The following is a 24346-nucleotide window of genomic DNA, read 5'->3' as shown; positions in this document are numbered from 1 at the left end:
ATTGTGCGTTGAGTAAAAAAGAACTTTCTCCAATTAGTTTTAAATGTGCCCCATGCTAACTTCATGGAGTGCCCCCTAGTCTTTCTATTATCCGAAAGAGTAAATAACCGATTCACATCTACCCGTTCTAGACCTCTCATGATTTTAAACATCTCTATCATATCCCCCCTCAGCCGTCTCTTCTCCAAGCTGAAAAGTCCTAACCCCTTTAGTCTTTCCTCATAGAGGAGCTGTTCCATTCCCCTTATCATTTTGGTAGCCCTTCTCTGCACCTTCTCCATCGCAATTATATCTTTTTTGAGATGTGGCGACCCGAATTGTACACAGTATTCAAGGTGCGGTCTCACCATGGAGCGATACAGAGGCATTATGACATTTTCCGTTTTATTCACCATTCCCTTTCTAATAATTCCCAACATTCTGTTTGCTTTTTTGACTGCCGCAGCACACTGAACCGACGATTTCAATGTGTTATCCACTATGACGCCTAGATCTCTTTCTTGGGTTGTAGCACCTAATATGGAACCCAACATTTTGTAATTATAGCATGGGTTATTTTTCCCTATATGCATCACCTTGCACTTATCCACATTAAATTTCATCTGCCAATTGGATGCCCAATTTTCCAGTCCCACAAGGTCTTCCTACAATTTATCACAATCTGCGCAGTCATGTGTCACAAACAACTTGCAAGTTAAGGGAGTAGAAGAGCTTTCTGTTGCGGAAGATCTCCTTCCTGTGAGATGGTGGGATGATGGCTATGTGAGTGCAATCGATTGCTCCCACAACATTGGGAAAATGTGCAATGGCATAAAAGCCTCTCTTGATATCCATCAAGCCCTGCCTGTCCTGAGGCAATGCTATGTAGTGATCAATGCATTCAGTTGCAGCTGTTCTGACCTGGCCCAGACAGCACGAAAAATTGCTGTGGGCCATTCCCCCAACGACCCCTACTGTCGTTTGAAAGGAGCTGGATGCCAGGAAATGCAGGGTGGCCAATAGTTTAGTGAGGTCAGGTATAGCGTGAGACCATTTCGTGACCGGATCCAGATCCCCTCTTATTTCCTTATATAAGTCCAGGATAGCTCATGAGCTGAGGTAATACCTGCCTACCACATATTCTTCTGGCATGCCCAGCAAAGAGATTCATGGAGGAAAGGTGTGATCCCTGTATCTCTTCCGCCATGGCCGCCTGTGTGGGAGGTGCTGTCGTTGGCCCCGACGCTCTCTCTGTTGGGCCAGTGGCTCAGGCTCCACTGCAGGGACTTCCCTAGGAGGGTTGGGGCTTCCCTGGCCTGTTCTGGTACTTGGGCTGGTTGTTCTTCTTCTTCCAGTTGTTGGTTGTGGTGATCCTCCTCAGGCATCCAGTATCCCTTCACAAGTGCACTAGCCACAAGCATTATGGGTCTAGGAGAGCGGGCCAAGTAGGGATAGGTGTTTTTATTGGCCCAAGAGGGTGTGGTAGGTGTTTTTGCTAATAGGCCTCATTTTAGCATGCATGATAATAGTCATGATCTGCGCTAATGGCCATGCATGTGCAAGAAAAAATGTTTTTTACCTGTTCTGCCACCAAAATTAGGTGTAGTTATTTCTGATGTTAAATCCTGGGTTACTGTGCGTTACTCTAATGCATTACGCAGTAGGAGATCCTACTTTGCATTTACTTCTCCCACTTGCATTCTCAATGTAATATTTGCATACGCATTTGCGTTGCAATATTTATCTCATCTGTTACGGCCATATCGCACGTTAGGGCCCTAATGCAAAATTAAAAATGACCCACTTTATATGTACCTGAGGCAGCAGAGGGTAAAGTGACTAGCTCAAGGTCACAAGGAGCAACAGTTTCCCTGGTTTGTAGCCCGCTGCTCTAACCACTAGGCTACTCTGATTGACAATGAGCCTGGAAAGGTCCTCCTTTTACAATGGATAAAGAACCAAAAGAAGCCTTTAGACTTTCAAAGTAATGATGATTGATGAAACTCACAGTAGGAGTGCCCAGGATGGCACACCTGGCCATACTTACCAGCAATCAAGAGGAACAACTTTCACCAGAAAGGAATGGAGCCCCTACTAGCCATCCTAAATTATATGACCAGTTTCTCAACAGATCTGCCAGGGTGGGGCATGACCCTGGAGTTCAAAACATTCCCCATCTCTGGCTGAGAAGCAACACCCACAAGATTAAAATTCAGACTATCCAAATATTGTATCAGGTTTGCAGTCTCAGGATCTGACTAGGATTTTCAATCATGTTCTCCCATCTGTCTCTGTGTTTCCTAGCCCTTGTTTAACTTCTCCTCATTTTCCCCTCTCATTTCTCTCCCCTCCACTAATATGCTCTCTCCTCTTCCCCTTCTTTCTGCCTTCCACCCTGTCTACACATGCCCCTCTCTCTTCTCCTTTGACTTTAATTATCGACCAGTTCTTTAATCCCCTGCAACTCCTCCACTACCACTTCCTCAACTGGCAGTGACAAGTTGTGGGCTGGAAAGGAAAAGTGCTAGTTTATTTTCACATTATCAGACGCAATAGTAAAGGCCATATTTGTGAAGTTGGGCTCACTGACAAGAATAACATGAAAAAAAAAAAAATCACTGTACCCACCCACCTAGAAACCCAAGCGGATCACACTCCTGTGTGTCATGTTTTTGAAAATATCTCCACTGGCTTTAGGAGGGTTTCTTTTTTTTTTTTTTAATTATTTCTAACTTTGCCAGGTGGAAAAATCTTTGCACCAATTAACTCCTGAGTGTGCTTTGGAAAGCCCAGCTTTGTCCGCTGCATTTAGAGATGTCTGTAGGCTGGTTGTTAGCGAGGTGCGGCACTGCACTGATGGGATGTCAGATGTGAAATAAACATCAGTGCACAGTTGCTCAGAGGAAAGCCAGGGGACTAGCGAGAGGAACTAGGGGGTATGGTTAGAACAAGGATGGATCCATTCTGGTGAAGGCAAAGTGACCACGACCAGTGCTAAGCCCAGTCCTCTTCAATGTCCTTACACAGAACACTGTGGAAGAACAAAAGGGAGAGAGTACAGGACATGGCATCTGGAACAGAGAGATCACCTGGAAAGATAGATACTGTATAATGAAATCTAACCTTCAAAAAAATTAGAAAAAGGGTCAGATAGGCAAATGTTTGCATTTGCGTGCAGAAATTCTTGGCAGCCACCAAACAGGAATGTGACCTTATGGTAACCAATCACTATGATAAATCAATAGTATGGTTGGTAGATAAGGAAAATAATCAAGAGGAGGAAGGAAGTGGTAATATTTCCTCTGTACTGATTTTCAGATGAGCATCCATCTTATGTGTACAAAACCTGGTTCTGGAGACCACATCTACAAAGGGATATTGATTTGAAAAGGTTGTGGTGATTCAAGGGAGGACCCACCAAAACTGTGCATGGTCTTTACCTTTTTCTGAGAGACCTGGGGATGTGACCTTGGGGAGACCAGGGTGGGGGGGGGGGGGGGGGCGCAATGGGCGGGGCAGGGGTCAGTGATGGTGATGGTGGTGGCCATTTGATAAGAAAATGAAAACAAATAACATTTTGGTTTTATTTGGTTTGGTTTCAAAACAAAATTACATTTTGTTTTAAAGGAAAGCATTTCCCTAGGTTCTACTATCTCAGCCTCTCAGAAAATCTAGCCATGAGGATGCTTGTGTTATTGCCAAGGCTTCTAGAGGTAGATAGTCAAACACTACTTAGCTGGATAAATCGGATTTATCCAGCTAAGTGCCTGCCGCTGAATATCTGGATATTCCACTTAGCCGGATAAGTGACTTATCTGGCTAGTTAGCCATATATTCAGTGGGCAGGCAATGGGCATGACAGGGTGGCATAACTATCCAGCTAACTTAGGTTAAGTAGTGATAATGAGCCTTATCTAGTTAAGTTAATTGGATAAGTTAGACGTGACTTTAGCAGGTCTAAAGTTTAGGAAAAGACTAAAAACTTGGCTTTTCAAAAAAGCATTTCCAAGCCCTGAATAAAACCTTCACGCAACAGCACAATTGGATCTAAATTCTGTGTCATATTTATTCATATTCTGTGTCATACTTAACCTTCTGGTTACGTATGTTCCATCTCACAGTGATGTACAGCCACATTTATTCGCATAGTCTTATTTACTCATCTTGTTACTTTTTTACTTTAATTGGCTGAAATGTAAATATTGCTCTGTTCTTTTCTCTCCCCTCTTCCAGTTCCAAGTTAATTTTTCCCTGTTTTATTGTAACTTTCTCACATCCTTTTTCTGATTCCCTGTATTTAAAGTTCAAGGTTTTTATTGAGAATATTGTTTACTACGCTACGTTATGCTTTCACACTTTGTTAATTGTAAACCGGGTTGATGTGATGCCTGTCATGAAACTCGGTATAACAAAAACAATAAATAAATAAATAAATAAATAAATAAAGTTAGCCAGATAAGCTTAATATTCTATGTAAGATAGCTGGATAAGTTGGATAAGCAGGATAGATTTTAATATTGGTCCCCTAACATTTTATAGTAATCTATTTGCCATACATTCTGGCAGCCCCAACAGTTATCATTGAATCACACAAATGTGGTGCTCTGAATGCTTAAAAATAGTGTCACTAGGTCATGCTGTCTGCTGTCTCCACTTTTACCACCTAAGAATCCTCTGTGCTCATTCCCTACCCTACCAGTGGAGACACTAGGATCCAAAGCAGATCATCTCCGGCATGCACAAGATAGATACAAAGGGATCCTAGCGACAAGACAAGAGTTGGGGGGGGGGGGGGGGAGAAAACCACAGCTCAAACAAGTTCTGTGGCTGCACAGTAGGCAGGTGTGAACGGCAACTGGGTGGACCCCAGTGATCCTTATCTGCTGACATCCTCTATGCTTTTATAAGCAGAGATTATTCTACTACATGGAATGAGAAAAATAAAAGTTGACCTAACAAAAGAATGAATTTGTTCAATAAATACGTTTTATTTTTGCAGTTGCAGGGAGTTGAAATCCAACTTGACTGGAGAAGCACTATAAAACTTTCAAGACCCAAGTTTGAAATTCACAGCCTCTTGAGACTTTAATGTAGGTCACTCAACCTCACTCAGTCTCTGCTTTCTCTGGCCTTTGTTTTCGTTCTTGGATTTATTTGTTTATTGGTGTTTATATCCCCCTTCCTTCCAACGAGACACGGCGGAGTGGGTGCATTTGTGGTACTTTCCTTGGAACTGCTCCAATTCAGTACCGAGCAGCTTGCCTTGCCTGCTGCCAGTTTTCCTACAGACGAGTTGCCACTTCTGCTAGGAACGCATAGCAGAAGGAATCCTTGGTTTTGTGGAAGCAATGTGTGCACTGAACAGGTTTCTGCTGAATATACGTGCATAGTATAGTCCTCTGTCTCTGCATCAGTCTCCAGCAGCCTGGAAGCAATTCTTGTTGGCAGTGTGAGATTTTGGCATTCGGAAGATCCTCATTTTTCCAGGGTGGGGGGCGTCTGCTAGACACAGGAGACGGTTGGCTTTGGAGACAGCAGGAAGTAAACGTTTTCATCAGGTACACCAGACATCCTCTTTTTTTTTCCTAGTAAAAAAGAATTGCAAAGAAAGAAATCTTCCAATTTCTTGCCTTCCGTTCCTGGCATGGGCTGGGTGGAAAGGCTGCTTTATTCACATCCACCATAGGGTCCCAGAAAAACTTTAGGCAGCTGCTTTTAATTTTGCAATTTCACATTAAGGGGTGACTTTTCAAAGATTTGCGGGTGTAAAAATTAACATGCATGCGCGTAAGTAGCGTCTACTCACCTACAAGTTCTTTGATAAACATATGCGCACATTTTTTATTTCACATGCACATATACGTGAGTGAAACAGGGGGTCCCAAAATGTCCCTGCATAAGTTGTCATTTTATTATAAAAAATACACATGTAGATTTGCAGCTTACTTATATCATTTTGAATCTACTAATTATCTTGCATGATATCAAAAGTGCTTATAGTGTAGGGTGGGTGTGGGAGGTCTGGGTGAACTGGGGGGAGTTCTAGCTGAAGAACCAGTGGGGTCTCGATGAGCTGGAGAAGGACTGGGCAAACCGGTGGAGTAATTGTTAAAATTAGTCATGTCGATCCTGCACGCATGCTTTAAAATATACACGTGTAAATCGGGATTTATGCGAGTAAGTCCTACTTTATTTTATTGCGTAAAATATGCACGCATATATTTTTAAGAAAGGTAGGAAAAGTGCATGCATTTAATGCATTTAGTTATTTCACTTTCAGTGCCTTGCATGTATATGCGCATATGTTGCGGGGCAGAGATACACGTATAATATTTGTGATTGAGTTACGTGCGGGACATAAAATACTATTGTAAATACATGCATATATGCCACCATGTGTAGTTGTTTGACAGTAATCTTCCCTGTGTCACAGCAATTCTACAGTGCTAACAGCTAAAGTGACATGGAAATCTTTGATCTTCTGTAGTCATGGGAAACCTCAGGTAGCTCATTCTAAAGTAAATATACGTGCCACCCATTCAGACAGATGTACAACAAATAGGATCATCTTGCACACCTACAGTAAATTGGAACAGGAGGATCCTGTGAAAGAAACAATCAGAACATATTACATTTGTCCAAAGGGTATTTTATTCAAGGAATCTACTGTCATTAGCAAAATTGTAGTTTTCACCAAAGAAATTCAATATGCATCAAATTAATTAAGTAGTTTGGTTGCCATGTTAATCCACTTGAAGGCACAGAAATAAAACTCAATAAACAACAAAAAGATAGATATTCAGCTCCATTTAGCCAGATAAGTTCACACTTATTGGCTATGCGGCACTGTTTCAATATTTGCTCGCATTCAGCAGTTGCCACTCAGCCAGATAACTATTTATCCATCTAAATTGTTATCAGGCTAAAAGGCAGGCAGGACGGGGGCATTCCATGGCGTGGCTACTTATCCAGCTAACTTAGGGGGTCATTTTCAAAGGCTTATCGTGTGCGATAAGCCTCTATCGCACGCGAAAAGGCCCTTTTCGCGTGCGATAGCATGCTGGGGGCGGAGTCAGGGCGGAGTCAGGGCAGAGTTGGGGGGGGCGAGGGGAGGAGTCAGGGTGGCGAGGAGGTGGACTCGGCGATGTCTTCGCTGGCGGCAATAAGGTAAGTAACGTTATCATCGCCAGTAGCGCGCCCAATAGCACCACCTTTCACGGTGGCGTTATTGGGTGCGAAAGCCAGCAGCAAAAACACCGCGGTGGTGCGAAGGCTGCCGGCTTTCGCAGGCCCGCCCCCCCACCCCCCATTTTCGCTGGATTCACCATTCTGCGATAGAATGGTGAATCCAGGCCTTAGCCAGATAAGTGCCGCTATTCACCCTCACTTGGTTAAGGTAGCCGGAATGTTAGGCCCGTTATTAAGCAGGCCTAAAGTTAGCCGGATAAACTTATCTAGTTAACATTTAGATAGCTGAGTATATTTAGCATCTGTCCTGCTGAATATCCTAGCTAAGTTAGCCAGTGGCTGTATGTCTACCTCCAATAATATAAGGTGATATTTTTCTTTCGAATAACTTAATATATTTGAGGTCAAAATTGAAAGGGGTTTGTGTGAGGTTTTAAATTCCCTCTCCTCTAACCAGAGAAATTTTGCCCAGGTAAATCATTGCCCAGGTAACATTTATTATGCTGATAAAGGAGGCTTATTCCAAGGTCATTTCTGGGCAGACCAACGTTATCCAGCTAACTTACGGGCTTTTCCAGTGAGGAAAATAATATCATGGGGTTTGCTAAGCTGCAGCATTTGGTATTGTATGTCCACCTCCAGCTACCTACCGTAGCTTAATAAACCCCCATGGTATTTTTTCCAATGGTAAAATACTACTGGGAGAAACATTGCAGCTTAGCTGCCCACAGAGCTAATGTGTGATTGCATCCCTGGGCTGTGGGGCCATCATGCCTTAACAAGGCCATTCAATCCCAAGTAGCACCCCCCGTAAGACGGTCAAAAGATCCCATGGGTCTCTGGAGACCCCCCCCTCCCCCCCATCCCGTTCACCTCCTGCCGCTCCTGGAGGCGGTTAATGTTCCCAAAAAGAGTTTTAAATTTAGAACCCTCCTGGCAATGGCCTTTCCCCCAACATCCAACCCTCTCCCCTTTCTCACAAAATCATCAGGCCAGCCTTCTCGCCCCACTCCCTAGGCCACCCACCCAACCCCTCTTGACTTACCAAATTTGCCCTGATGGCCTGGTAGGGGCCCAGCGTGCCCACTAGGCTCCGCGCACAGTGGTGGGTATTTTCCAAAATGCTGCTGGCTGCCTCATCACATGTTGGAGCAAAGCCAAGTTAACGGCCAGCTGGCATCTTTTTAAATACCACGCATTATCACTACATTAGGCTGTTTCTTGCAGGGTACATAGATTCCTTAACCAGATAACTCAGATAAAATATTCAAATTTATTGGGGTAAGTTATCCAGACAATTGCAGTCATGCTCAGAGGCAGCCCTGGTTATCTGGATAAAATTAGGCAGATAACTTTGGGTTTGTCCAGTTTCTTTCAGCTGTGCGGCTATGCCACTGAATATACGTTTCTCTGTGTAACCGAGCCAGGCAGCCCACAGCTGAATATCGACCTCTTTTTGAGCAGCTTTCAGGAACTACACTCCCTTCACCATTAGGTCAAAACAAAATGGCTCTAAAAGACACTGATAAGCTGAAAGCAGGACAGAGTGCAATAGTGACAGATATTTAGGGAATAAAGTTAAAAAAAACCCATAGGCTTTCTAATGGGGGATGTACTTTTCTTTATAATGCCCTGTGCATAAGAGAACTGGAAATTTAGGAGCTTTTGATAATTTTTGTTGAACCAACCAAAAAGATGTTGTAAGGCAGGGTATATTTGAGAACCAGACGGGTCCCTCCTTCAAATGTCAGCACAAGGGAATGCAGCAAGTAATGGTTTCACTATTTTTTTACCATTTTCACAAAGAGATTTTTTTTTACTTTGTTGCCCAGACTCTCCGCCACCACGTTAGATCACCTTACAGAACACTGAATGTCATAACGAGGGCGGATTCCCCCTAAAGTGCGCACTCCTGAAGCTTCTCAAAACACCTTCTCAGCCAATTAAGAAACAGACTTTCCCCGCCCTGTGAAAATATTCCACTCCACAGGGACTCACAAACCCTGTTTTATTTCCACTGCTAACAGACTTGAGTTTGAAAGGAAAAAAAAAAAAAAAGATTTGTTTTTTTCTAAACCACCCAGAAATGTTGCCAAAAATATCATCTAGGGACAGAAATCTTGAGGTGGGGGGAGAACTAATTTATAAGCAACCACATCCCAAGGCACTGACCATACAAACTAACAATATGGAAAAAGAGATGTTAAGTAATAAAGAAAACATGCTCTGAAAATAAATCAGAAAAGGGGGCAAAAGAAATCTAGCAGCTCCTGGCAAGAAGCTCATTGAGATCTCATAAAATCTAATCTACAGTAAGGCGTAAAATGTCTGATAAGGAACCTTTTCAATCTGTTACAGAACGAGTTTCGGCCGGATTTTCAGTCCCCTGCGCGCGTAAAAAAACGGGGGTGACACGCATTTTCAAAGGCGCCTGGCCACGCGCATAACTCCCGTTACGCACTGAAGTGCCGGGCCCAGAGAAAGGGCGGTCTGAGGGTGGGGAGGGGCAGGGCTGGAGGCGACTGGTACAGCGGCTATTTGCCACTGTGCCGGGGCAGTGCGTGCCAGCAGTTGGCTGGCGCACGCAAGTTGCTTCTGCTCCAACGGAGCAGTAAGCAATAAAATGTTTAAAAAGTAAAGGTAGGAGAAAGGGTTTAGGGGGTGGGGAAGAGAGGGGAAGGGGAAGGGAGGTTAGGCAGGGGGATAGAGAAATTCCCTCCCAGTCCGCCTCTTAATTGGAGCGGACTGGGAGGGAACTGGGGAAGGCCAGGATGCATCGCCACACGGAAATTACGTTAGTCTATCCTCCCCTTGCACGCGCCGCCCACACGTGCGCCTGCGGATTATAAAGTTTGGGGGTGCATGTGCGCGTAGCGCACGGATTTTCTAACATGCACGGTCCGGCACATGCGTGTTAGAAGATTGGTGCGTCTATGTGCGTGTGCCAGGAAGCGCTCGCACACATTTGAAAATGTACCCTTAATGTTTCAAGGGACCATCTGCACAGCACTTAGGGTTAGGGAAGGTGGGGGTGTGCCTCATCGTGACCGAAATTTCCTCTGTAACTCTTTAACTTGCAACCTTTCCTCCTCCCCCTCCTGCAGTGTGCCCATCTGACAAATTAAGTAGCTTTCTCTCAGGAGCAGGGCCAGCCCTACAGTAGGGTGAGCCAAATGGTCACCTGGAGCACTCTGAGACAAGGGGTGTCTCAGCTACTGCACTGCGCCAGGCCTGTCTCCATGCCACCCCCATGCCATATGCGCAGCCAGCAATGGAATAAGTGCCGCTTAACAGCACCTCAGCTTCCTTTGTCACACGGGGTCAGTTTTATAGTATGAGCTGCAAGACCCCATAGATCTCATGGTTTACATGACAAAGGAAGTTGATGCACTACTAACTAAGAGCCACACCTACCGTCCATGGAGGGGCCCAAAGAATAACTGGGATATGGCTGTGACGGGGAGAGGAGGTAAAAAAATAAAAGTACCAGGAATTGGGGGATGGCAGGAAATATGAGACCTGTATTGGATGGGAGTGGGGTTGGAGACAGGAAGAGGGGCAGGGAAAGCTACATTGAGTGATAGAGGGCAAGCATTAGGAGAGAGGAGGATCCAGGAGATAGGATCCAAAATGAGGAGGGAGGGAAATGGAGAGAGAGGACCACAGAAAGAGGAACAGAGAACTGGAGAGGGGAGAAGCCTGGGGCTGGAAGGATATCAAGGGGCAGTGGTCAGATGCAGGTGGCAGATGAAGTGTAGTCAAGTCTAGGCAGTGGTCAGATGTAGGAAGTCAGTCCAAGGCAAGAGCAGAAGCAAGGCAGGATGGACTGAATGAGGCAGGGCAGGCAGAGGTGACGAGGCAAGACAGGCTGGAGAGACAGGGCAAGGCTGGCTGGACGAGATGAGGTAAGGCAGGCTGGAGAGACAGGACAGGTAGGCTGGACAAGACAAGGCAAGGCAGGCTGGAGAGGCAGGACAAGGCAGGCTGGACGAGAAAAGGTACGGAGGCAGGAAACGCTGAGGAAACACGTACTGCACACAAGACAGGGCCCTTCCTTAAACAGCCCAACAGGCATTGGAGGTCAGGATGCCTCGAGAGAGTTCCTGCCGCAGGGCCTACATAAGGTGGGTGAGTGCATGTGCGCACATCAAAGAGGGGTGACAGTGGCGCTGATACAATGGCAGCATCTGCTGTGAAGAGCCCATCTGCTTGTGGCAATGTTCTGTCACGCTGGGAGGCCACTGGAGGTGCTAAGGTGAGTGCTGCTAGCTGCAGGACAACTCCACAACTGGCAAACATTACAATATGACAGAGCTGGGACCACCAAGGACATAACAGTTTCTTACTCATTTCAGTACCAGGAAAAAAAAAGTGCCATTTACTTTTAAAGTAATGTAAGATAGTTTTCTTACATCATTTTTTCATCAGAATAAAAGAGGGACAGTGTACGTCATCAAAGAGATAAAATGGAAGCTAAGCATCCTTGAAAAATCCAGTTTACAGCAATCATAGCTTCCTTACGTGAGAAAACTACACAGTTTTGAAACAAGGGTAGCCGGGTAAACATCGTTTTGAGTTGTTTCCCATCCAAAATACTACAAAATAATTAATGAAATATTGTTTACGTTGTTTATTAAATCTGAGTTCACGCTAAAGCATTTCAATATATGTACTATTCACAAAATTTAGCAAAGTTCACTTGTTGTAAAAATATAATGTCTCCTACAACAATAGGATATGCATTGGAAAATGAGACAAAAGAAATGACATAATAGTGAAACGAAATGACATAATGACAAGAAACAATATTATTTTACACATTACCAGCCCCTATTAGCTGGTATGTCTCTTAAAACCGAAATGAGGTCAAGTGTCATCAGCAATTTTTGAGTTTGACTCAATAGAACCTTTCTATGGGGAAAACCCCTTAGTGAATCAGGTCCTTTGTTAAGCACCAGAATGGGGTTGTGTTTTCCCATGAAAGGTTGAAAAATTGTCCACTGCAGACAGGTTTGATTTTGGTCATTCTCTCCTCCCTCCCGGTCAGATCTTCCAGGTCAATTGATAAAGTGACAGGAAACGCTGATCGGTTTCACCTTGACATCAGGTTAAGTTCCCAAACCAGTGAGCTGCAACATTAAAGAAGAATAGTGGGAGAAGCAGGCTGCAAACCAAATACCTTGCAAGGTCGATGAAAGTTCTCGTCATAGTGATTAAAAAGGATATGTTTGTTTGTACATTTTCTTTCTCCTCTAAGAAAAGAAATGACAAACATTTTGTAAAACTGACAGAGAAGCAAATTTCAGAGGTTGCCAGTTCCAAACAAGTAAAATTGCTTAGAAAATCAGGAAATTCATTGATTAGAGGCAATACAATGCTAACAAATGTTTTCAGAAGCAGGCTTTCATGACTAGCAAGGTGACTTTCTCAAGCAATGTAAGAGAAATCCTGAAATCTGGCGTCTTTAAACAGTTTTGTGCTTCCCAACATAAGGAATGTTGGAAAGAATTATGTAAAAGAGATTTGTTTCTGTGTCTGTTGAGGGCCAAAATAACTCTCCAAAGAAGGACCGAAAAGTCATTAAATGTGGCGTGTTGGAAGAAAATGGGAATACCTCAGATGAGTTCAAAAACCAGACGCTTCGTTTCAGAAAACAACTTCTTCCAAAAAATCCCAAATTGTTTTACTGCGGCAGGTAAGGTGAAGCCTCCTTCACTCCCCAGCAGCTCTGCCCACAGCAAAAAAAGGCTAAAATTGAAGCAGCTCACAGCACAGCACATGAACACACATATCACAATCAACACCACTATCACAACACACATACCATACTCATCGCGCTCATACACACATACCTCCCCTACACCCATACACACCCATACACAATCATACACCCCGCACGCACTACCACACACATGCACACACACCAATTGTCACCCCTCTCGCAACACTCCTCACACCCTCACACTCACATCCACAGGCTCTGTATGCAACAACAGCTCCACACATACATACCCACGGGGGCCCCTCCAAAGCTGCAGGCCAGGGCAGTTGACCCAGTTCCCCTTCTTCCCTCAAGGTCAGCACTGCTAAGGTTTGCACATGTTGCAACAACTATAAAATTCATGCATTGCATGCCCTGCATGAGGGCGAATCTCCAAGCCATTTCAGAAGGGCAAACAATGCTTTGCCCACAGACATGGAATCTTTGAAAATTGCCCACAATATGTGCTGGTAAAATGAGGAAGGTGTAAATTTGCCCACAATGAACGGAGGCATTCCGGGGGGTGGGGGTTGGGGAAGAGGGGCCTGCAGATGCGCTCATGCTTCTAAACTTTCAAACGAATGCATGTAACTTTGCCCAGAAGAGGTATCCGCACCAATAGAAGGTGCAAAGCTGTGCAGGTGCTTTTTCTTAGGCAATTTTCAAAGTCCATGGCTATTTTCAAAATTGATGCAAAGTCCATGAGTGAAAAATACCGACCAATCTTGCACTTCTGAGGGTAGTTTCAAAATTTTCTTCCGTATGTAATAATCCCACCAACCCTTTCTACTAATCTTCCATTCCTCATCTCATGCCTCTCCATGCTAATTTCCCTATGTATTTAACCATATAATAACCCTCACCACTACCCAGAAACTTTGCTGGATCTCTTTTAATTTTTGGTGGCCTGACCCAGTGCTCTTTCACCTTTCTCATAAAGTTAAGCCTGATCACAGTTCCATTCAGCCTAACATTCTCTGGAATAAATACATGGCTGGGGCATTTGAGGATGCAAAAATGTTCTTAAAAAATAAGGAGCTAGGAGGACATCCCTCAAGGCAAGAATGATAGCCTTTTCTGCCATTATCTTAGGGGACCAACTCTTATTTGGTTCATATTTCTGCCTACAAATTTGTCCTCATGCAGTTCACTTTTGTGTGACACATATGATATTTTCATTCTTTGGCCTAAAATCTAAAAACCTCAAATGCTGCACATAGTGGACCTTACCAACTTATGTCAATTTAGTGGAATAATTTATTTGGTCAAGTCAATATTTTTTTTTCAGCAGACTGAGATCCAATTATAGCACCTAACAAATGTAGGAATAGGAAACTAAAAGGGTCATTTATCAAAATGCATTAGGGCGTTATTCCGCGTGTTAGGGCCCTAACATCTGTGATAATGCTGTAACGTACACGATAAATACCGCATCGCATAATGCATATGCAAATTTTAAATTAGTATTTTTTAAGATGGCGCCAGCCGTCCATTCCTCCTACCATGTGACATGGGCCAACCAATGGCACTGGTAGCCCCTGTCACATGGTAAGGGCAAAGGGCCACCAGTGCCATTTTGATTCCTGGCAGGCCCAACGACACGAGAGTGAAAGATAGCTCCCAGGACCCCCGCTGGACTACTAGGGCTTTCAGTAAGTCTTGGGGGGGGAATCAGGATGGTGGGGGGGGGTGTAATTAAGTAAATTTGAAGGGTTGGGTTGGGTTTGGGTTGTTTTTTTTAAATAAATGTGCCCCTCTCCCTACGCTAACCTGAAAACAAATTTTCCTGAATTTCGGGAAAAGTCCGTTTCGGGATTCAGGTCTCCCGAATCCCGAAGAATTAGGCAATTTCGTTGAAATTGCCTAATTCGTTCTAAACGCATGCACATCCCTACAGTTCATATGTATGACTGTGCATGTAAAACTGCTCCCCTAAAACCTACCCCACCCCCACAAATATCACCCCGATTTACTGGTGCCCCCTCTTACAGAGGTATAAATAGTTAAACTTTTTTGTGAGTCTCTTTCTCTCTCTCCCCATCAGCCTGAACTGCAATAAAAACCTTTTTGGATGGTGGCTGTGATAGACTAATAAAAATAACAAGTGGTGCAATAAATGTATCACGCATACCTATGTGATGCGGTATCATGAAAATTAGCCTTGCAACGCTCCTTTTTATGGCAGGTGCTATTTCCACAATATTTATAGCATTTTGATAAATCTAGGTCTTAGTGCCAAATAAGAAATCTGCACTCTTAGACAGAACCTTCAACTGCACATATTTATCAGTGACAAATTAATGCCTAATTTCTAACACTGTGGTGCATATGATTTACATCCCAAGGCTCTTTGCATCTGTGTGAGAACTTCTCTTGATGATCAATAAATACGTTGAATGAGATCTGGAAGTAGAAATGAGCCTTAACCTTCCCTCCTAGCTACCAGACTTCTCCTGCTACTGGTGTGTTACCCTCTCAGTAGTGTCATGTGGAGTCTCCACATTGTGATAGGGCAGGAGCACATCACAAGCGCGTGCATTTCACAGGTGCCCTGTCAATATGTATAATATGTATTTTCAAGCTAAAACAAATTGAGTTCGCCATTGACTAGTGCCTCCAGGCTTGTTCGCTTTGCTTAACCTAAGTAGTGCCTATTATAGTCTCTCAAATGTTGGATCCGTTTCCTGATTAATTTATGTTTCTACAGCATCCTTTGGGGATAACCCTAATTTTAGCTCTCGTGCAGTCCAAATGCTAACATTGTACAGAAGCTTTGTGCATGCAGTCAAAACTCTTGATTAACACAGGTCACATTTTTTATTTGATTTTTTTTTTTATTTTAAGAGTTCATCAAACAAGTAACCTTAACCATTATACTTTATTCCATGGTTTTGATTCATTGCTGCAGCAGCATAGATTAAAAGGGCTGCATATTTGTCTGTTTCAGGAAAGATTAGCCCTTTGAAACAATGTTAAAATAGCTTGAAATAGGGACCTTGAACCTTTGCAAGAAGTGTTAGCACGAAGACAGAAGCAAATTGGGTTTATAGCATTATTGTATCAGGTTTTCCTGCTACTAATGCACAATTTTCTTGTCTCTAACAAGCCATTGCCTGAAAAACAAATGTTTTCAGGGGGGGGGGGGGGGGGAGGAAGCTGTTGTAGAAAATTGATGATTCCTAAACATATGATTCATTCAGTCTCGTCTTGGTGTCAAAAGCTGAGCCTTCAATGCCATTGCCTCCAATTTAAATCTTTTTTTTAAAGAAGTCCAGAAAAAGGTGCTGAAAGATCCTTAACTGCTCCCCAGGCTGAAAAAAAACACAGCCCACTTGTGCACCGTGTTAAACGTTTGCATTTTGGCGAAACACGGGTTTGCTTAGCTTTCAGACTTAACAGTCGCCAGACATCCATGGAGAAAATACAGTCTGCCTACAGGGAAAGGCTCTACCGTAGTATGAGTCCAAAAGATTGCAACCTATCCTCTCCTGCTGCTTGAATCAAACTCTTGAAAACATCGTGCTGTATTCCCTTGTGTTATAGTGAATGTACAGTACTGGCCGGGCTCTGAATCACATTCTATTTGAGTTCCAAATTCTGATGGAATGCAATTTCAGACTCATTTGAGCCATAGTTCTCCAAGGACCGCATTGTACTGACTTGATGACATAATTCAGTAAACTTCACAAGCTGAATATCTGGCGACATTTCTACCACACCATTTTTATCTCATGCTATTTATAAAAAATGAATGTGTGAGACATTATGGGCTAATTTTCAAACAGCCCACCTAACAGGGACATTTATTAACCTACAATGTGCCGTTATCACGTGCCTCATCGCGGTGGTGCTGTTTAAATCAGGGGAAGAGGAGGAGTGTGGGCATGGTTTGGGTGGGGTTATGGCTCGGCAGCACTGCAGGCAATAATGTTTTACACATTATCGCCGGCAGTACCGTGGGAAATAACACCACCTTTTCCCGTGGTGCTATGGGGGCGACGGTGTGCGGCACGACGCACCGCAGCAGGCGAAACCGCACCACCACAATGCGGCTGGCTGCACACTGTCGCCCCCCTACCCCTTTTTTTTCCCGCGGAATGATGAATCCTGGGGTAAATTAGTGCAAAAAAGTACAGGTGAGATGTATCAATTTTCAAAGTAGACTTGCACACGATTTTACTTTGAAAATTATCCCATCAAATTTGCTGGCCCACAATTACACCTGCTATTATGTGCTCAGACAGTTTTCAGAAAAATTCACCTGCAAATTTTTGAAAATCCAAGATTGTGCATTTATGTCCAAATCCCTTCCCAGCTCTACCCCCAGGAATGCCTCCACTCAATCTGAATAAACTTATGCATGAGCATAGCAAACGTGCATAAGCTTACCTGCAAATTGGGTGGGCAGTTTTGTAACAGTCCATTTCTGTGTTAAAATGTTGTTTTATCTATGGAAATGCCTTTGAAGTTTACCTTTTTCATTATTTCTGTTTTTTGGGGGAATTTAAAAAGATCGGCAACATTAGGGCCTCATTTACCAAGCATTTTTCTCATAGACACAGAATGGGAGAAAAGCCTTAGTAAATCAAGGTCTTAATTTGGCAATATTTTATTTATTTTATTCATTAAAATTTGATTTCTCGACAGCTCTCAAAAAATGCATGAAAGCAGGTTACAGATAAAAACAAATCATTATATATCAATAAATAAGCAACAAATGCAGCATCATTATATATCAATAAAAACAAATTCATTAAAATCAAATATGCCTGCTTTTAAAGCTCTAATATTAGAAGTATTTTTAAAATTTTATATTTATTAAATTTCAACATATTCACAATACAAAACTTATTACAATCAAAAGCCAAGTTTCAAAATTCAACTTTAACAAAAAAAACCAAAAAACCAGAAACAAACAAGATCCCAGTTAGTAGCCCCTCAATATGAATAGAGGGAGGAGAAGAGGAAACTAGATAACAAAGAAGATAAAAAAATAATAAAAAAAAATTAGTGGCATGCTAGGGGGGGGGGGGGGGGGGGGAAGGAAAAGCTCTCAAACATTCCCATCCCCAATCATGGGTACTATGAGTTTCTTCTTGACTAGGAAGGACCACAAATGTTCTGGTTCAAGAAAAATGTAATCAACTTGAGCATATGATACCAAGCATTTACACGGGTACCACAAGAGAAAAGATGCTCCTAGGGATCTAGTCTCTTGCCACATAGCCAAAAATTGTTTCCTCCTATCTTGCATGGCTTTAGTAACAACAAGATAACTCTGTATATGTTGCTGTGATCTGTAACTTTTTTGAAAATATAAGCGAAGAATATTATGTAAGTCCTGTTTGAACATGAATGATACAGTAAGGTGGCTAGGGTTGCTAACTGACTCCAAATTTTCAGGACAGGTCGATCCAGTCCTGATTTTACTGTATTTCCTGCATTGCCTAGTAACTCTGATGCTCTTATTGATTCCCCTGAGAAAAGTTCATGTAGGCAGTCCTGAAAATCTGGATCCAGTTGGCAACCCTAAATGTGGCTCGGTTGGGCTCAGCATTCATAGAATTCTGAAGAACATCATAGTTCATGTCTACATTAGCCTCTACTGGAGTCTCAGAAACATCCACCCTAACTGAGGAGTTCTTCTTCATTGACAAAAAATTGTGTTCAATTGAGGAAATTCCTCTAGAGTCATTAGGAGAACTTCTTTTAGATACTTTTGAAAAAAGGGGGAAGAGGTATAAACTTTTGGAAAATTAAGACATGGCAGGATCAACTGACAAACTTGATTTTCAATATCCCCTAGATGCCTATGAACCAAAAGCTGGTCTTTAACCAAGAAAGAATTAGTATACACTCAGCTGAATTTTAAATTGGCCATGCGAGCAAATATCATCACTTATTCGCATGGCCGGGCCCTGCGCATGCCATGCATATTTTCAAAAAGCCCGGCCACTCGCGTGACGATATGCACATAATTGCCGGGCCCTGAAAAGGGGGTGGGCCTGGGGTGCGTGATCTGGGTGGGGATGGGCAGGACAGAGGCCGGCTGGGACTGCAGCCATTAGCCACTGTCCCGGGGAAGCACAAGCCAGCAGTTGGCCGGCGCGAACAAACTACTTCTGCTCCAGGGTAGCAGTGAAACAAAAAAATTGTAAGTTTTTGGGATGGGTTAAGGGGATGGGGAGGAGAGGGGAAGAGGGAGGGGTTTAGGGGGGATGGAAAGTCCCCTCCCAATCTGCTCCTTAATTCGAGTGGACTGGGAGGAAACGGGGAAGGCCCAATTTTGTTGCCGCAAGTAATCTACTAAAATCCCCCTCCCCTGCGTGTGCCTCCCGCACATGTGCGCATGGTTTTTAAAATTCAGCACATATATCTGTACGGCCCATGGATTTTATGTCATGTGTGCGCCGGCGTGCGCATGTTATAAAATTGGTCCGTCCATGTGCACACGCTGGGAACCGCGCGCACATGAACCCGCACGTGCATCTTTTAAGATCTACCCCTTCACTTCCTTGAATTCGTCTTCCAGCTCCTTAACCTTCCTCTTTAATTCACAAAATTGAGCCTCTTGTTTTCCAGCAAAGAAATTAACCGAATCATATAGCTTAATAATATCTTGAGAAGAAAAGATAATAGCTGAGACCAACCTTGCCAGAACTGTCCAAATGGCATCTAGGGTAACCACGGAGGGTTTCCCCAAGGGAAGAGGTAACTCACACTTCTACAGTCCCAAAGAGATTCAGGAATTCACCCTAGCAGCGGTGTCTTCTTGATCCACCCTCTGTAAAACATTGTTCAGGACACCCGGATCACCTGAAAAATCCTCATAGGTCGATATTTCAAATCCTCCAATCTGGTTTTCTGCACCCGCAGCAGCCTGAATCCCAGCAACAGTAGTGACATCACTGGTCACTGCAGCAGTGACAGTACTTGGATATAATGGTCTCACAAGCGGTGGAAGAGAGCACAAAGGGGACAGGAAAGCCTCTGTTCCAGCTGAGAAAGGCTCTCCCATGCTGACCTCAGCAACGGAGAGCTCCTCCAAAGGCCCCATAGCAGGCTCTAGGAATCCTACAATCTTCTGCTGAGTTGATGAAGTCAAGGGCACATCAAGATAAATCCTGACCTTATCCTTACATTTTGAAGGTATCTTCAACAAGCGCTAATAATCAGCAAAACAGGTAACCAGGAAATCAAGCAGAAGGTCTGGACAACACCTAGAATCACGCAGCCATCTTTACTCCCTCCCACTCCCCACCCCCCCTTTCCCAATATTATGTTTTGCTCCCAAAATAGAATAAAAGGCTAGGCTTTATTAATTAACATGCTTAATTAGGTTCAAAGAAAAATGTTGTATAAATCAGAAACTGGATGAAATGAAAATGAGAAACTCGCTTTTGCTCAGTAGATGTTGCTCAAGACACTTATAGCAAAGCCATATGTGAGGCTAGAAGGACTATGGGCCTTATTCTCACAAGGTTTGCTTCCATTGTGTGCTCATGGCCATCCATTAAGAACATATGCTTGTCTGTTGCAGGTAACAGAATTCAAGAAAGCTTAGAATAAGCACACATGATCCCTAATTCTGAAGAAGGGAGGAGAAAATCTGAGATCTACTGGGGTCTAAGGTACTGAATTAGGAATGAAACTGGGAAGACCTTTATCTGCTGTCATATTTTATGTTTCTCTTTCATAGCCCTGTGCAGAAACCCACAGCAATTTCCATGTAAGTGGACAAGGATTTCACAGTATTGCTAGAGTTGACCAGTGGTCTGCTGCAGTTCATCACACTTTCTGATTATATTTTCTTGCAGCTTTTGAGAATGATTCTTGTGTTTTGAGCCAGGCTTTGTGATACCTTTTATGTACAGTGCAGACTGCTGGAAAATAGTAGCATTTCAGATGACACAGATAAAAGCCAATTGACCCATCCAATCTGCCCAGTTATTTTGGTCTACATTACGAAGGTTATATCCCTACTCCCAGCTTAGAAGCTTGACCACTAGTAGGATATTTCTCCTAATCCAAGTCAGTTTTTGCTGTTTTCTCAAACTGGATAGATGACGAGCATTAGGGATGTGCATTCATTTGAAACAAGTAATTAAAATGCAACAAATTTATTTATTTATTTATTTAATATATTTATATACCGTTTACCAATACAAATATTGATCAAAACGGTTTACAGCGGTATATTTATAATAAAAAATCTCTAAAGATAAAGAACTAAAAATAAATAAATAAAATAAAAAATAACATAAAATAAAATAAAGAAAGAACTAAACATCTAAACAAAGTTTGAATAAAAATACAATTAATGACATGATCAATAACATAAAATTTTTAGTGACCTAAAATAGTATTTAACTTGGCTGCTACATTACAGAACTAAAAGAAAGAAAAATACAACTATAGTGTTAAAGATATTAATAGCAAAAGCTAAGACTTTATATAGCTGTAAAATTGTTAATTCACGAAGGAAGGCGATCTATAATAGCCGTCAGGATGAAAGAAAAGAAATAGATGCCTGTAGTCTTAAAACAATCCTTTATTGCAGTGGAGACACAAGGGTAGCCCGACTCTGGCCGAGTTTCGCCGTTTCAAAACGGCTGCCTCAGGGGCTTACAATAATCTTCTTGAATTCATTAGTTATATATCGACTAAGAATATAATGTGATCATATAAAGAGCTGTATGATCTCTTATGTTGCGTCTTGAAGCATTCGCGATAGCAGAACTCCACTAGCAAACGCAACATAAGAGATCATACAGCTCTTTATATGATCACATTATATTCTTAGTCGATATATAACTAATGAATTCAAGAAGATTATTGTAAGCCCCTGAGGCAGCCGTTTTGAAACGGCGAAACTCGGCCAGAGTCGGGCTACCCTTGTGTCTCCACTGCAATAAAGGATTGTTTTAAGACTACAGGCATCTATTTCTTTTCTTTCATCCAAATTGTTAATTCATACTTTCAATGCTCTCAAATGCTTCCTTAAACAAATGAGTTTTTAAAGCTTTCTTGAACTCTTTTTGATTCGAAATTAATCTCAATGCATCAGGCAAGGCATTCCATAAAATAGGGCCCACGACCGAGAATGCTCTTTGTCTTGTTACGTTTAATGCCGCCTTCTTTACTGTGGGTACCTCTAACAGATTTTTTCCCGCTGATCTTAACTAAATGATGAAACTTTTGTTTCATTCATGGACCCTCAAAACGAATGGAGGGTGCCTTTTTGAGTTGAAAAGTGCTGTAGTGAGACTATTAAGTATCACAACCAAGAAATTCCTGAGTTAGGTAGAAGCCAGGACAGAGCCAAGGTGGGAGAAGAGGTCAAGTAGATGAAATACCAATCAAAGTAAAGCTGCCCTGTTCCAGACAGTACACTTTGGTAGCCTCGCTACCACTCAGCCTTGCTCCCATATCCTAGAATCCACACATTAGGGGTCTTGATACCACTCTGCCTTGCTTCTATATCCCTTATGCTACATTTGGAGGGCTTTCTGCCATTCTACCTAGTTGCCATGCCCCTGATATTACACTTGGGGGTCTTACTGAAACTCTACCTTGTTACTATACCCCTTATGCTATTCCTTGAGGGACTTGCTGCCACTCTGCCCTACTGCCATCCGTGTCCCTGATATTATACCTTGGCATAACAAGGGCTTTACCTTTTAACTGAATTTCCCCTCTGGCCACATGGTGAAGGATCTTTACATTTTTGATCCTTTTCAGGTGGGCCTAGCCCTTTGTAAAGAAGGGTTAAGCCTCTTTTGGGAAGAGTTGTGGAGGTGTTTTAGAGGAGTGTAAGGTGGAGCTGAGAAGGCTATTTTAGGGGTGTTGAGTAGGCTCCCTGGCCTATCTCTAAAAGCTGAGGTCTCTTAAGGACAGTTGATTTGGAGAGCCCTCACTGACTTCAGGATGTTTTCCTGGTTTTCAAGGAGAAAAGTTTTGTGGGTTTTTGCTATTGACCATATCCTGCCTAGAATGGCTGTAGCCTTCTGCTGCAAGGGACTGGATTTCCTCTATGGTGTGGCTCTATGGACAGTTAACCATAGAGTCCCATGCTCACATAGAAGAGACTCTCTTTACTGACCTGTTTTGTTCTAAGGAGGGAATCTTTTTGATAGTATTTTGCTGGTGGATGATTGTTTCTGAAGGCCATTTCCCCTACCCTTTTAGGGGAAGGGATAATAGATATTGATTCAGATTTAAAGGAGAGGGGCCCAAAGAGGAGTTTCATAGACGAAGAGTCTGTGGTTTTTGTGCTGTGTATTTTCTCCTGCTATTGGTGATTTTTGCCATACTGGCATGAATTTTGATTTTCAAACTGAAGCTTGTCTCCATTTTTGTTGAACACCAAAAACGAGATGCTGACTGTTTTTTTTGAAAGAAATTCTACTTGTAAGTGCTTCTCAGACAAGTACCCAGTAGACTGTGAATGTGAATGGGTCTGGGAGACTAAGAGAGAACCTTTGGGCTGCCCCACCATCACACCCAGGATCCTGGCACCCCAGAGGCCAGGCAAGGCTGTTTAAGATGTATAACTGAGTTAGAGGTCCAGGATGATGAGTAAGGGCCATGGAACTGTATGATTCCTTATTTCAGCTATCCACGTGAAGAGGCGGGTTACATTGGGAATCTTGCTCCCACTCTTCCTTGCTAATCAGCCACCTTCTCCAGTTATGGATGGTATTTCAGTTATGGTCAATGAAGTCCCTACAGCTTTATGTGTAAGGCTGGTCAGAGATTTAACATTCAAATCATCCATTTCTCATCTGATTCAACAACTTACTTGTATCTTCATTTCTTTCGCAGATTGCATCCTTTTCTTGATTCCAATGACCTTAAAACCATTGTACCTGCCTTAGTCCTCAGTTAACTTGACAATTACAATGCACTTTTCCACAGTTTTACTAAAAGCATTCAGAACACTACAGCAAAAGGTATTTTTGGCAAAAACAAATATGATCATGTCACACCGCTCCTCATAGATCTTCACTGGTTATCAGTCTCTGCCCATATTACATTCAAAATTGTTTGTTTAGCTTACAAAGCTTATGGACAAGGTGTACCTTCTTATCTTGCTAATCTCATCAAGTGAAACTGTCTCAACTGAACTCTTCATTCTACTCATCAAGAACTACGTACAGTTCCTTCACACAAAGAGATCCAGTTGGAAACTACTAGAGAGAGATGTTTTATGTGTCTGCTCCTAGTATTTGGAACACTCTTCCTCTAAGCTCACACCTTGAGAATGAGTACATGAAATTTAGGAAATCACGTAAAAGTTTCTTATTTGCACATTTGTTTCAAGGGTTTCTTTAATTATTTATTTTTACCTTTTGTCTCACTGTTACTCCATTTTCTCATTTTTTTATTTCCCTCATTAATTTAGAATTTCTTTTTAGG

At 42.7% G+C, this 24346-nt stretch overlaps 1 long non-coding RNA gene across 1 annotated transcript in view; it reads left to right on the top strand.

Annotated features, from left to right (window-relative positions):
* LOC115089472 overlaps positions 1–5175 on the top strand; it is a 28494-nt gene extending 23319 nt beyond the window's left edge. The window contains exon 3 of the long non-coding RNA XR_003856098.1: positions 4979–5175. This is a non-coding gene — a long non-coding RNA (uncharacterized LOC115089472). The remainder of the gene's footprint in view (positions 1–4978) is intronic.
* The last annotated feature ends 19171 nt before the right edge of the window (positions 5176–24346 follow it).

Source organism: Rhinatrema bivittatum, chromosome 4 (genome assembly GCF_901001135.1).
Source record: "Rhinatrema bivittatum chromosome 4, aRhiBiv1.1, whole genome shotgun sequence".
Taxonomy (NCBI): domain Eukaryota; kingdom Metazoa; phylum Chordata; class Amphibia; order Gymnophiona; family Rhinatrematidae; genus Rhinatrema; species Rhinatrema bivittatum.
This window is presented reverse-complemented; position numbering and strand designations above follow the sequence as displayed.